Here is a 10,984-nt window from a genome sequence, read left to right as displayed (position 1 = left end):
CGCCCCGTGTCCAGCTGACTGGTCACGTGACCGCACACTCCCCGCCCCTACTGGAGCCTCACATGACCTTCCGCGCCCAGCTTCGCTGGGGTTCTCCTTTGATCCGGCACACCTCCAGGCACCGGCTCATCGCAGGGCCCGGGAGCAGGGTTTCTGAGTTCCTCCTGCCTAACCTCGGCGCACTGGGACCCTTGCAGAGAAGAAGGGGGCTGCAGGCGGCCCTCGGGGCCTCACCCCGCCTGGCGAAATTCCCCGGGGCGGCCCTGGACGGGACGCAGTGTATCAAAGCCTCGATCCCTACCTGTGGAAAGAGGATAGTTTTTCCTTATTTCATTGATCTAGAAACCACTGCCAGAGATGGGGGCATCGAACCAGCAGACTTCCCAGAAGAGCCTTAAAAGGCTGTTAGCTTTAATAGAATGTCGCTATCAGATATGTGAGAATTTTTTTTTTTTTTTAAGTAGTCCTCTGTCCATGGAATTCTCCAGGCAAGAGTACTGGAGTGGGTAGCTGGTTCCCTCCTCCAGGGGATCTTTCCAACCCAGGGATCGAACCCAGGTGTCTTACATTACAAGTGGATTCTTATTTACCGCCTGAGCCACCAGGGAAGCCCAAGAATACTGGAGTGGGTAGCATATCCCTTCTCCAGGGTATCTTACTCGGGAATCCAGCCGGGGTCTCCTGCAATGCAGACGGATTCTTTACCAGCTGAGCTTCCAGGGAAGCCTGAGTTATTACCACGGAGTACTAATTTCAAGAGCTGCATAAGAATTTTTATAAAGGCGTGACAGGCAAAAATCCATTTCGAAAAAGGGGTGCCAGGTGGCCTGTCCTGAAGAGGACGTACATAGCAAGCACAATGTTATATCTGGAGTTTACTTCAGGGTGGGAGTGCCTGCAGAAGCTGATGGAGATGTTTGGGGGTAGGGGTTAAGTCCCATCCTGCTCTGTGAATCCACGGATGTTTCTAATGCGGATGACAACCTTGCAAGGTTGGTATCATCTCAGTTTTGTTCAAGGGACTTGGGGAAAGTCTGACATTTTATCCTGGTGCTCCTTTAGTAAGAGAGCTATAGGTCTGACGAAATCCAAGAGGCCTTGACTGGCTGCTGCGTCTTGCAGATGCCTGGCCATAAGCTGTGACACAGTCCTTGTGCCTTCCAGGGCCCTTCAGATAGCTTTGTGGACACATGTGCTCGCACCTGTTTAGTTCCAGTTAAGGATAAGAGGGGAAGGAAAAAAGACTCGTGTATGGATGTGAGAGTTGGACTGTAAAGAAAGCTGACCACGGAAGAATTGATGCTTTTGAACTGTGGTGTTGGAGAAGACTCTTGGGAGTCCCTTAGACTGCAAGGAGATCAGTCCTGGGTGTTCACTGGAAGGACTGAAGTTGAAGCTGAAACTCTAATACTTTGGCCACCTGATGCAAAGAACTGACTCATTTGAAAAGACCCTGATGCTGGGAAAGATTGAGGGCAGTTGGAGAAGGGGATGACGGAGGATGAGGTGGTTGGATGGCATCACCGACTCAATGGACATGAGTTTGGGTAGGCTACGTGAATTGGTGATGGACAGGGAGGCCTGGCATGCTACAGTTCATGGGGTCACAAAGAGTCAGACACGACTGAGCGACTGAACTGAACTGAACCCATGGCTGGTACACCCGCAAGTGCGTGGAGTTTCCAAGGAACTTAACGACAACAGTGGGGATGAAGAAGCTCCAGCCTCGGGCTCCAGACTGCAAGTCAGTGTTTTGCCAAGTCACATTCGTATGACATCAGTCCTCCTTGAATTCCATAGAAGTGCTCATAAGAGGAGGCATGAATAGGGAGGACACACACATGATGGTGATGCATCTCTCTCTCATTAAGAGGTAGAAATTCCTTTTGAAATAGAACAAAAGAAAAATAAACAAGTACTGCAAGAGTAGAATTGAACCCTTCCTGGGAGAGCCAAGAGTGCTTCATGGAGAAATACACCTCAGAATTTATTTTACTTTTCTCTTTGCTCTCACTGACTGTTAAACTCCATGAGGACAAGGAGTTAGTGTGTTGTTCCCTCACCATCCTGAGCACATAGCAGCATCAGTTCAGTCAGTTCAGTCACTCAGTCGTGTCCAACTCTTTGCAACCCCATGAACTGCAGCACGCCAGGCCTCCCTGTCCATCACCAACTCCCGGAGTTCACTCAGACCCACGTCCATCGAGTCGGTGATGCCATCCAGCCATCTCATCCTCTGTCGTCCCCTTTTCCTCCTGCCCCCTTCTCCTCTTGCCCCCAATCCCTCCCAGCATCAGAGTCTTTTCCAATGAGTCAACTCTTTGCATGAGGTGGCCAAAGTACTGGAGTTCAGCTTTAGCATCATTCCTTCCAAAGAAATCCCAGGGCTGATCTCCTTCAGAATGGACTGGTTGGATCTCCTTGCAGTCCAAGGGACTCTCAAGAGTCTTCTCCAACACCACAGTTCAAAAGCATCAATTCTTCGGTGCTCAGCCTTCTTCACAGTCCAACTCTCACATTCATACATGACCACTGGAAAAACCATAGCTATATCATCCTCAAAGCAACCTTATGAAGCTGCTCCCATTAATACTCTCATTTCTCAGATGAGAACACTAAGGCTTAGTGAAGTGTCTTGTCCACAGTTCTCCACTAGTGCATAGCCCACTGGAGATTCAAATACAGTTCTGTCTGAAGTCAGAGATCCTGGACATTACTTTGCTTCTCTGATGAAAGACAATTTCACCCTCTAGAAACCTTTCTAATCTCTGTACTGGCTGGTACTTCATGGTGAGAACACCAAGGAAGTAAAAATGCTTTTAATCACTTCAAGAATTGAGAATTTTACTCAAGGCATAAAATAACATGAATTTCTGAAAACCAAGGGGGTCACAGAAATTATTACAAGCTTCTTTCTTTACTGCTCTTTAAGTTCATCAAACAGGTCGGGGCAGCTACCAAGAGCACCAGGGTGCGACGGCGCAGGAGCAGCCGAGAGGAGCTATCCCACATCTGAGGTCAGGGGCAGCGGCTGAGAGGAGCAACCCCACGTCCAAGGAGCGGCGGCTGCGCAGGCGCAGGAGGGCCAAGAGGAGCTACTCCACATTCGAGGTCAGGAGGGGTGACCTCATCCAAGGTAAGGAGCAGCGGTGACACTTTGCTGGAGCAGCCGTGAAGAGATACCCCACGTCCAAGGTAAGAGAAACCCAAGTAAGACCGTAGGTGTTGCAAGAGGGCATTGGAGGGCAGACACACTGAAATCATAATCACAGAAAACTAGCCAATCTGATCACACGGACCACAGCCTTGTCTAACTTAATGAAACTAAGCCATGCCCTGTGGGGCCACCCACAATGGGCAGGTCATGGTGGAGAGGTCTGACAGAATGTGGTCCACTGGAGAAGGGAATGGCAAACCACTTCAGTATTCTTGCCTTGAGAACCCCATGAACAGTATGAAAAGGCAAAATGAAAGGATACTGAAAGAGGAACTCCCCAGGTTGGTAGGCGCCCAATATGCTACTGGAGATCAGTGGAGAAATAACTCCAGAAAGGATGGAGCCAAAGCAAAAACAACATCCAGTTGTGGATGTGACTGGTGATAGAAGCAAGATCTGATGCTATAAAGAGCAGTATTGCATAGGAACCTGGAATGTTAGGTCCATGAATCAAGGCAAATTGGAAGTGGTCAAACAGAAGACGGCAAGAGTGAACATCGACGTTCTAGGAATCAGTGAACTAAAATGGACTGGAATGGGTGAATTTAACTCAGATGACCATTATATCTACTACTGCAGGCAGGAATCCCTTAGAAGAAATGGAGTAGCCATCATGGTCAACAAAAGAGTCTGAAATGCAGTACTTGGATGCAATCTCAAAAACAACAGAACGATCTCTGTTCGTTTCCAAGGCAAACCATTCAGTATCACAGTAATCCAAGTCTATGCCCCAACCAGTAACGCTGAAGAAGCTGAAGTTGAACAGTTCTATGAAGACCTACAAGACCTTTTAGAACTAACACCCAAAAAAGATGTCCTTTTCATTACAGGGGACTGGAATGCAAAAGTAGGAAGTCAAGAAAGACCTGGAGTAACAGGCAAATTTGGCATTGGAATACGGATTGAAGCAGGGCAAAGGCTAATAGAGTTTGGCCAAGAGAACGCACTGGTCATAGCAAACACCCTCTTCCAACAACACAAGAGAAGACTCTACACATGGACATCACCAGATGGTCAACACTGAAATCCGATTGATTATATTCTTTGCAGCCAAAGATGGAGAAGCTCTATACAGTCAGCGAAAACAAGACCGGGAGCTGACTGTAGCTCAGATCATGAAATCCTTATTGCCAAATTCAGACTTAAATCGAAGAAAGTAGGGAAAACCACTAGACCATTCACGTATGACCTAAATCAAATCCCTTATGATCATACAGTGGAAGTGAGAAATAGATTTAAGGGACTAGATCTGAGAGATAGAGTGCCTGATGAACTATGGACGGAGGTTCGTGACATTGTACAGGAGACAGGGATCAAGACCATCCCCATGGAAAAGAAATGCAGAAAAGCAAAATGGCTGTCTGGGGAGGCCTTACAATTAGCTGTGAAAAGAAGAGAAGCAAAAAGCAAAGGAGAAAAGGAAAGATATAAGCATCTGAATGCAGGGTTCCAAAGAACAGCAAGAAGAGATAAGAAAGCCTTCCTCGGCCATCAATGCAAAGAAATAGAGGAAAACAACAGAATGGGAAAGACTTGAGATCTCTTCAAGAATATTAGAGATACCAAAGGAACATTTCATGCAAAGACGGGCTTGATAAAGGACAGAAATCATATGGACCTAACAGAAACAGAAGATATTAAGAAGAGGTGGCAAGAATACACAGAAGAACTGTACAAAAAAGATCTTCACGACCAAGATAATCATGATGGTGTGATCGCTGACCTGGAGCCAGACATCCTGGAATGTGAAGTCAAGTGGGCCTTAGAAAGCATCACTACGAACAAAGCTAGTGGAGGTGATGGAATTCCAGTTCAGCTATTTCAGATCCTGAAAGATGATGCTGTGAAAGTGCTGCACTCAATTTGCCAGCAAATCTGGAAAACTCAGCGGTGGCCACAGGCCTGGAAAAGGTCAGTTTTCATTCCAATCCCAAAGAAAGGCAATGCCAAAGAATGCTCAAACTACTGCACAATTGTACTCATCTCACACGCTAGTAAAGTAATGCTCAAAATTCTCCAGGCCAGGCTTCAGCAAAACGTGAACTGTGAACTTCCAGATATTCAAGCTGGTTTTAGAAAAGGCAGAGGAACCAGAGATCAAATTGCCAACATCCACTGGATCATCGAAAAAGCAAGAGAGTTCCAGAAAAACATCTATTTCTGCTTTCTTGACTATGCCAAAGCCTTTGACTGTGTGGATCACAATAAACTGTGGAAAATTCTGAAATAGTTGGGAATACCAGACCACCTGACCTGCCTCTTGAGAAACCCGTATGCAGGTCAGGAAGCAACAGTTAGAACTGGACATGGAACAACAGACTGGTTCCAAATAGGAAAAGGAGTACGTCGAGGCTGTATATTGTCATCCTGCTTATTTAACTGATATGCAGAGTACATCATGAGAAACGCTGGGCTGGAAGAAGCACAAGCTGGAATCAAGGTTGCCGGGAGAAATATCAATAACCTCAGATATGCAGATGACACCACCCTTATGGCAGAAAGTGAAGAGGAACTAAAAAGCCTCTTGATGAAAGTGAAAGAGGAGAGTGAAAAAGTTGGCTTATAGCTCAACATTCAGAAAACTAAGATCATGGCATCTGGTCCCATCACTTCATGGCAAATAGATGGGGAAACAGTGGAAACAGTGTCAGATTTTATTTTTTTGGGCTCCAAAATCACTGTAGTCATGAAATTAAAAGGTGCTTACTCCTTGGAAGGAGGGGTATGACCAACCTAGATAGCATATTGAAAAGCAAAGACATTACTTTGCCAACAAAGGTCCGTCTAGTCAAGGCTATGGTTTTTCCAGTGGTCATGTATGGATGTGAGAGTTGGACTGTGAAGAAAGCTGAGTGCCGAAGAATTGATGCTTTTGAACTGTGGTGTTGGAGAAGACTCTTGAGAGTCCCTTGGACTGCAAGGAGATCCAACTAGTCCATTCTAAAGGAGATCAGTCCTGGGTGTTCTTTGGAAGGAATAATGCTGAAGCTGAAACTCCAGTACTTTGGCCACCTCATGCGAAGAGTTGACTCATTGGAAAAGACTCTGATGCTGGGAAGGATTGGGGGCAGGAGGAGAAGGGGACAACTGAGGATGAGATGGTTGGATGGCATCACCGACTGGATGGACGTGAGTCTGAGTGAACTCTGGAAGTTGGTGATGGACAAGGAGGCCTCTCGTGATGCAATTCATGGGGTCGCAAAGAGTCAGACACGACTGAGCAACTGAACTGAACTGAACTTAGTAGCTGACTGGAGAAGGGAATGGCAACCCAGTCTTGCCTGAAGAATTCTTGCCTGGAGAATTCCATGGACAGAGGAGCCTGGTGGGCTATTGTCCATTAGATGGCAGAGTCAGACACGACTATGCAACTAGCTTTCACTTTTTTCAGGTTGGAAGGAGAACGAAAAATGAATGATCAATCATCTCTTTTTAAAAAATTAAGTTTTCGTTGAAGTTGTTACAATATTGCTTTTTAAATATATATTATATATATTATATATATATATATATACACTTTTTTTTGGCTTTTTGTCTTCGAGGCATGTGGGACCTTAACTCCCCAACCAGGGACTGAATCCACACTCCTGCTTTGGAAGTTGAAGACTTAACCACTGGACCACCAGAGAAATCCCTGGATCACTCATTACGTAATACACACCCTTTAAAGAAAATTCTCAACAGCCTTGTGATACAGAAGAGTTTCCTCCATGAAGAAGGTACTCAGAGAAGTCCTGATACATCCCGTGTTACTCTGGCTTATTAAGGGCTGAGCAGCAGTTTTAAAAGGACAACAGTACAGTGTGACCCTGAAGCCCTGGTCTCTCTTCCTTCCTCAGGCAATTGGAGGCGCCATTACTCACTTCTGTGGTGGGGTTTTAGGAAGGAAGAGTGCCTTTTTTCTGCTTAAGGCATTTTGTCCTCAGGAGATTACAGTTAAAATGCAAATAGGCCGCCTGGAGAAGTAGCCCAAGCCACAGGGAATTCCTGTGAGTCTGCTGCAGCTCTGAAGTTTTGCAGAACAGCTCTTCTACTTCAGGCTCTCTCCCTCCTGAGACTGCTTGGAAGGTTCTTTCGAATTTTCTCAGATCCAGGAGCTTGGGCATTTGTCTCAGAGGCGGCCTTGTTGAGAAAGTATCTTGGCATGAGGGTTTCCCATCTGGGTGGGAGCACTCTCAGTATGGCAGCTCTGAGCCTGTGATCATGTAGCCCCTGCATCAGTGTTTTTGGCTGGGAGGAGACAGAGTTTGGCACCTGCCACGTGGAACTGAGTCCAAGCTCATACTGCTTGCACAACAAGCCAATAATTCAGTAAGTCGAGAGATGAGTTGTGGGGGCAAGAAAGAGGAATTTTATTCAGAAAGCCTGCAGGCCCAGAAGATGGTGGATTAGAGTCCCAAATCAGGTTTCTTTTATACTAAAAGGGGAGATGGTAAAGCCTTGGTTCTGGAGGGCTTCCCGAGGGGATGTGTTAAATGTGTTAATTTCTTCCTGCAGCGGTTCACTGGTGGATCTGGTCAAGGTGTGTCCTGGGACCTAAACAAAGTTATTTTTAGCTTAATGCTCATTACCTGGGAGATGGGGTTCCAGAGAAGTACTATTATAATTTAAGCTTATAAGCAACATCCCTTTAGAGATTAACTTGTAATAGAATACAAAGCTTCTTCCTTATCGTTTTACTTAAGTGACTCAAACCCTCTGTTCTTCAGGTTCCTCTTTGGCTAGTATGATGGTTGTGTTTACTGCATACAATTCTGAGAGCTAGGTGAGTGGGGCTCCATTCATTCCCTTAGGATTTATATCCCCAACCCCATGCAATCCCTCAAATAAATCTGGGTGCTCCCAATGGGCAGATTCAGCTCCAAGTGGGTCAAAAAACCCATTTGAGGGATATTATTTAAGCCAAGCAGAACTGTAATTGGAATTTGTGTTGCAACCAGCACCCTTAGCCCCAGAGGTCCCTTTCCTGGGAGGTTGACAGCACAGATAAGTTTTTCCTTTAGGGCTTTTGTGAGCCTGAAAGCTTAATCTCCTGAAACCTCTAGCAAGCGGAAGGAAGGGTTTGAAGGAGGATTCTTTTCCGCACTTAGGCCCTGTCTCCAATTCATCCAAACCTGCAATGCAGAAGCGGTGGGTTCTACCAGGAACCAGAATCTTTTGAGCTTCCCAGAGGGCCCTGACTGACGGGAAGAGTTGATGATAGTCTCCTGCACAGAGATCTTGTTACACCAAAACTAGGTTCACCTCCTGATGGATGTCGAGCCGATAGACACAACCATGCCAAAGATCAGGAGGAGGATGTATTATTACTTGAGTCAAAGGTGAACACAAGGGATCTTTCCCAAAGTGGTGTCTCCCAGAGCAGCAAAATTGGTACATGCATATTAATGAAGGGGCTTGAGCAGAGGTGAATTAGTGTAGAATCAGAGCAAAGGTTGACAGAGTCCAAATCTTAGCAGATTGAAGTCAGGAGGAGGGTCAGCATTACCATTCCACTCCTACCTGGTAGAGGCCTTAAACTCAAAGATTTATTATTGTGTATTGTTTATTATCAATACATTATATCATTATGTATAATTATTGATTGTAATTAATACATTGTATTATTATGTATCCTTTGAGGAAGAACTAGGACTCTGCTTTATCATTGCACTATTGTTGACTGCCATTTCTCTGTTCCTGGATTCCTTTTTTTCCCTTAGAAATAATTAATTACTGAGACCTGTTCAAAAGCAAGCATTGTGGCCAGGCTTAGATCACAAAATGACTTAGGCCAAAATGGGTTCTTTTATGTCAGGAAGGCCATTCCTGTTTCTCTTTTTCCAGGAGCTCCTAACCTATCTGCTTGCTGCTACTGCTGCTGCTAAGTCGCTTCAGTCGTGTCTGACTCTGTGCAACCCCATAGACGGCAGCTCACCAGGCTCCCCCGTCCCTGGGATTCTCCAGGCAAGAACACTGGAGTGGGTTGCCATTTCCCTTCTCCAGTGCATGAAAGTGAAAAGTGAATGTGAAGTCATTCAGTCGTGTCCGACTCTTCGTGACCCCACGGACTGCAGCCTACCAGGCTCCTCCGTCCATGGGATTTTCCAGGCAAGAGTACTGGAGTAGGGTGCCATTGCCTTCTCCAAACCTATCTGCTTACAACCTGCCTTCTCAACACTTGGAGAATATACACTTCACATTTGTACATTTCATCATTGTAGATATTAATACGTTTTATTTATATGTGTGTGTTTAGTTGCTAAGTGTTGTCTGACTCCTTGCAACCCCATGGACTGTAGCCTGCCAGGTTCCTCTGTCCATAGGATTTTCCAGGAGAGAATATTGGAGTGGTTTGCCATTTTATCCTCCAGGGTATCTTCCCAACTCAGGGATTGAACCCTCATCTCTGGCATCTGGCATCTCCTGCATTGGCAGATGCATTGTTTACCACTGAGCCACCAGTGAAGCCCAATACCATAGATAGGGAGGCTTAAATAAAAGGACTTTTATTTCTCCCTGTTCCGGAGGCTGGAAGTCTAAACTCAAGGTACCTGTAGGGCTGGCATCTGGTGAAGCGCTCTCCTTGGGTTGCAAATAGTGAAGTGAAAGTCGCTCAGTCGTGTCCAACTCTTTGCAACCCCATGGACTGTCCATGGAATTCTCCAGGCCAGAATACTGGAGTGGGTTGCTTTTCCCTTCTCCAAGGGATCTTCCCAACCCAGGGATCGAACCCAGGTCTCCCTCATTGCAGGCGGATTCTTTACCAGCTGAGCCACAAGGGAAGCCCAAGAACACTGGAGTGGGTAGCCTATCCCTTCTCCAGGGGACCTTCCTGACCCAGGAATCAAACCAGGGTCTCCTGCACTGCAGGCAGATTCTTTACCACCTGAGCTATCAGGGTTGCAAATGGCCCTTCTTTCTGTATCCTATTATGGTCTCTCCTCCACACAGGTAGGTAGAGAGAGAGGGAAAGCAAGCTGTCTGGCTTCTCTTCTTTAAAAAATTTTTAAAAATTTGTTTATTTTATATTTGGCTGCACTTGTCTTCATTGCTTTGTGTGGGCTTTCTCCAGTTGTTGGAGAAGGAAATGGCACCCCACTCCAGTACTCTTGCCTGAAAATTCCATGGACTGAGGAGCCTGGTAGGCTGCAGTCCATGGGGTCGCAAAGAGTCGGGCACGACTGAGCGACTAACACTCTCCAGTTGTGGCGAGGGGGGGCTACTCTTCATTGCAGTTCTCGGGCTTCTCATTGCTGTGGCTTCTCTTGCTGCGGATCACAGGCTCTAGGTACACAATCTTCAGTTGCAACTCACAGGCTCTAGAGCTCGGGCTCACTAGTTGTGGTGTACGGGCTTAGTTGCTCCATGGCTTGTGGAATCTTCCTGGACCAGGGATTGAACCCTGCATTGGCAGGTGGATTCTTATCTGCTGCACCAGCAGGGAAGCCCCCTGGTTTTTTTTTTTTATGATAAAGGCATCATCATGACCTCATCTAAACCTGACTACTTCCCAAGGATCCCATCTCCAAATACCATCCCACTGGGGGTTAGAGCTTCAACCTGTGAAATCTGGGGTGACTCGATTCAGTCCATGGCAGGAGTTAAAACATGGAAGACACTGAGCAGCCAGCACCAGAAACGTGATCAAATCCCAAAGTGCTGACAACACACGTGAGTGTGTTTGTACTCATATAGCTCCTTAGGTTTACAGCGCACCCTCACCCTCAAAACTTTTCCACTTGGGGCCTCTTAGCAGCCCTGTGAGGTAGGCTTTTTCCAGATGAG

General features: G+C 46.3%; 2 long non-coding RNA genes across 2 annotated transcripts; both read left to right on the top strand.

Annotated features, from left to right (window-relative positions):
• Nucleotides 1-50: 50 nt before the first annotated feature.
• Nucleotides 51-4,623, top strand: LOC147366596 (uncharacterized). The gene is made up of 2 exons (XR_015169394.1): nucleotides 51-992; nucleotides 2,933-4,623. It is a non-coding gene; the product is annotated as an uncharacterized LOC147366596 (long non-coding RNA).
• A 1,208-nt stretch (nucleotides 4,624-5,831) lies between these two features.
• Nucleotides 5,832-9,404, top strand: LOC147366595 (uncharacterized). The gene is made up of 2 exons (XR_015169395.1): nucleotides 5,832-7,982; nucleotides 9,044-9,404. It is a non-coding gene; the product is annotated as an uncharacterized LOC147366595 (long non-coding RNA).
• The last annotated feature ends 1,580 nt before the right edge of the window (nucleotides 9,405-10,984 follow it).

The sequence above is a fragment of the Bos grunniens genome, chromosome 8 (genome assembly GCF_055505025.1).
Source record: "Bos grunniens cultivar Pamir isolate PY7600 chromosome 8, Bosgru_T2T1.0, whole genome shotgun sequence".
NCBI lineage: Eukaryota > Metazoa > Chordata > Mammalia > Artiodactyla > Bovidae > Bos > Bos grunniens.
The sequence above is the reverse complement of the archived record's forward strand: the minus strand, read 5'-3'. Positions and strand labels throughout refer to the sequence as shown.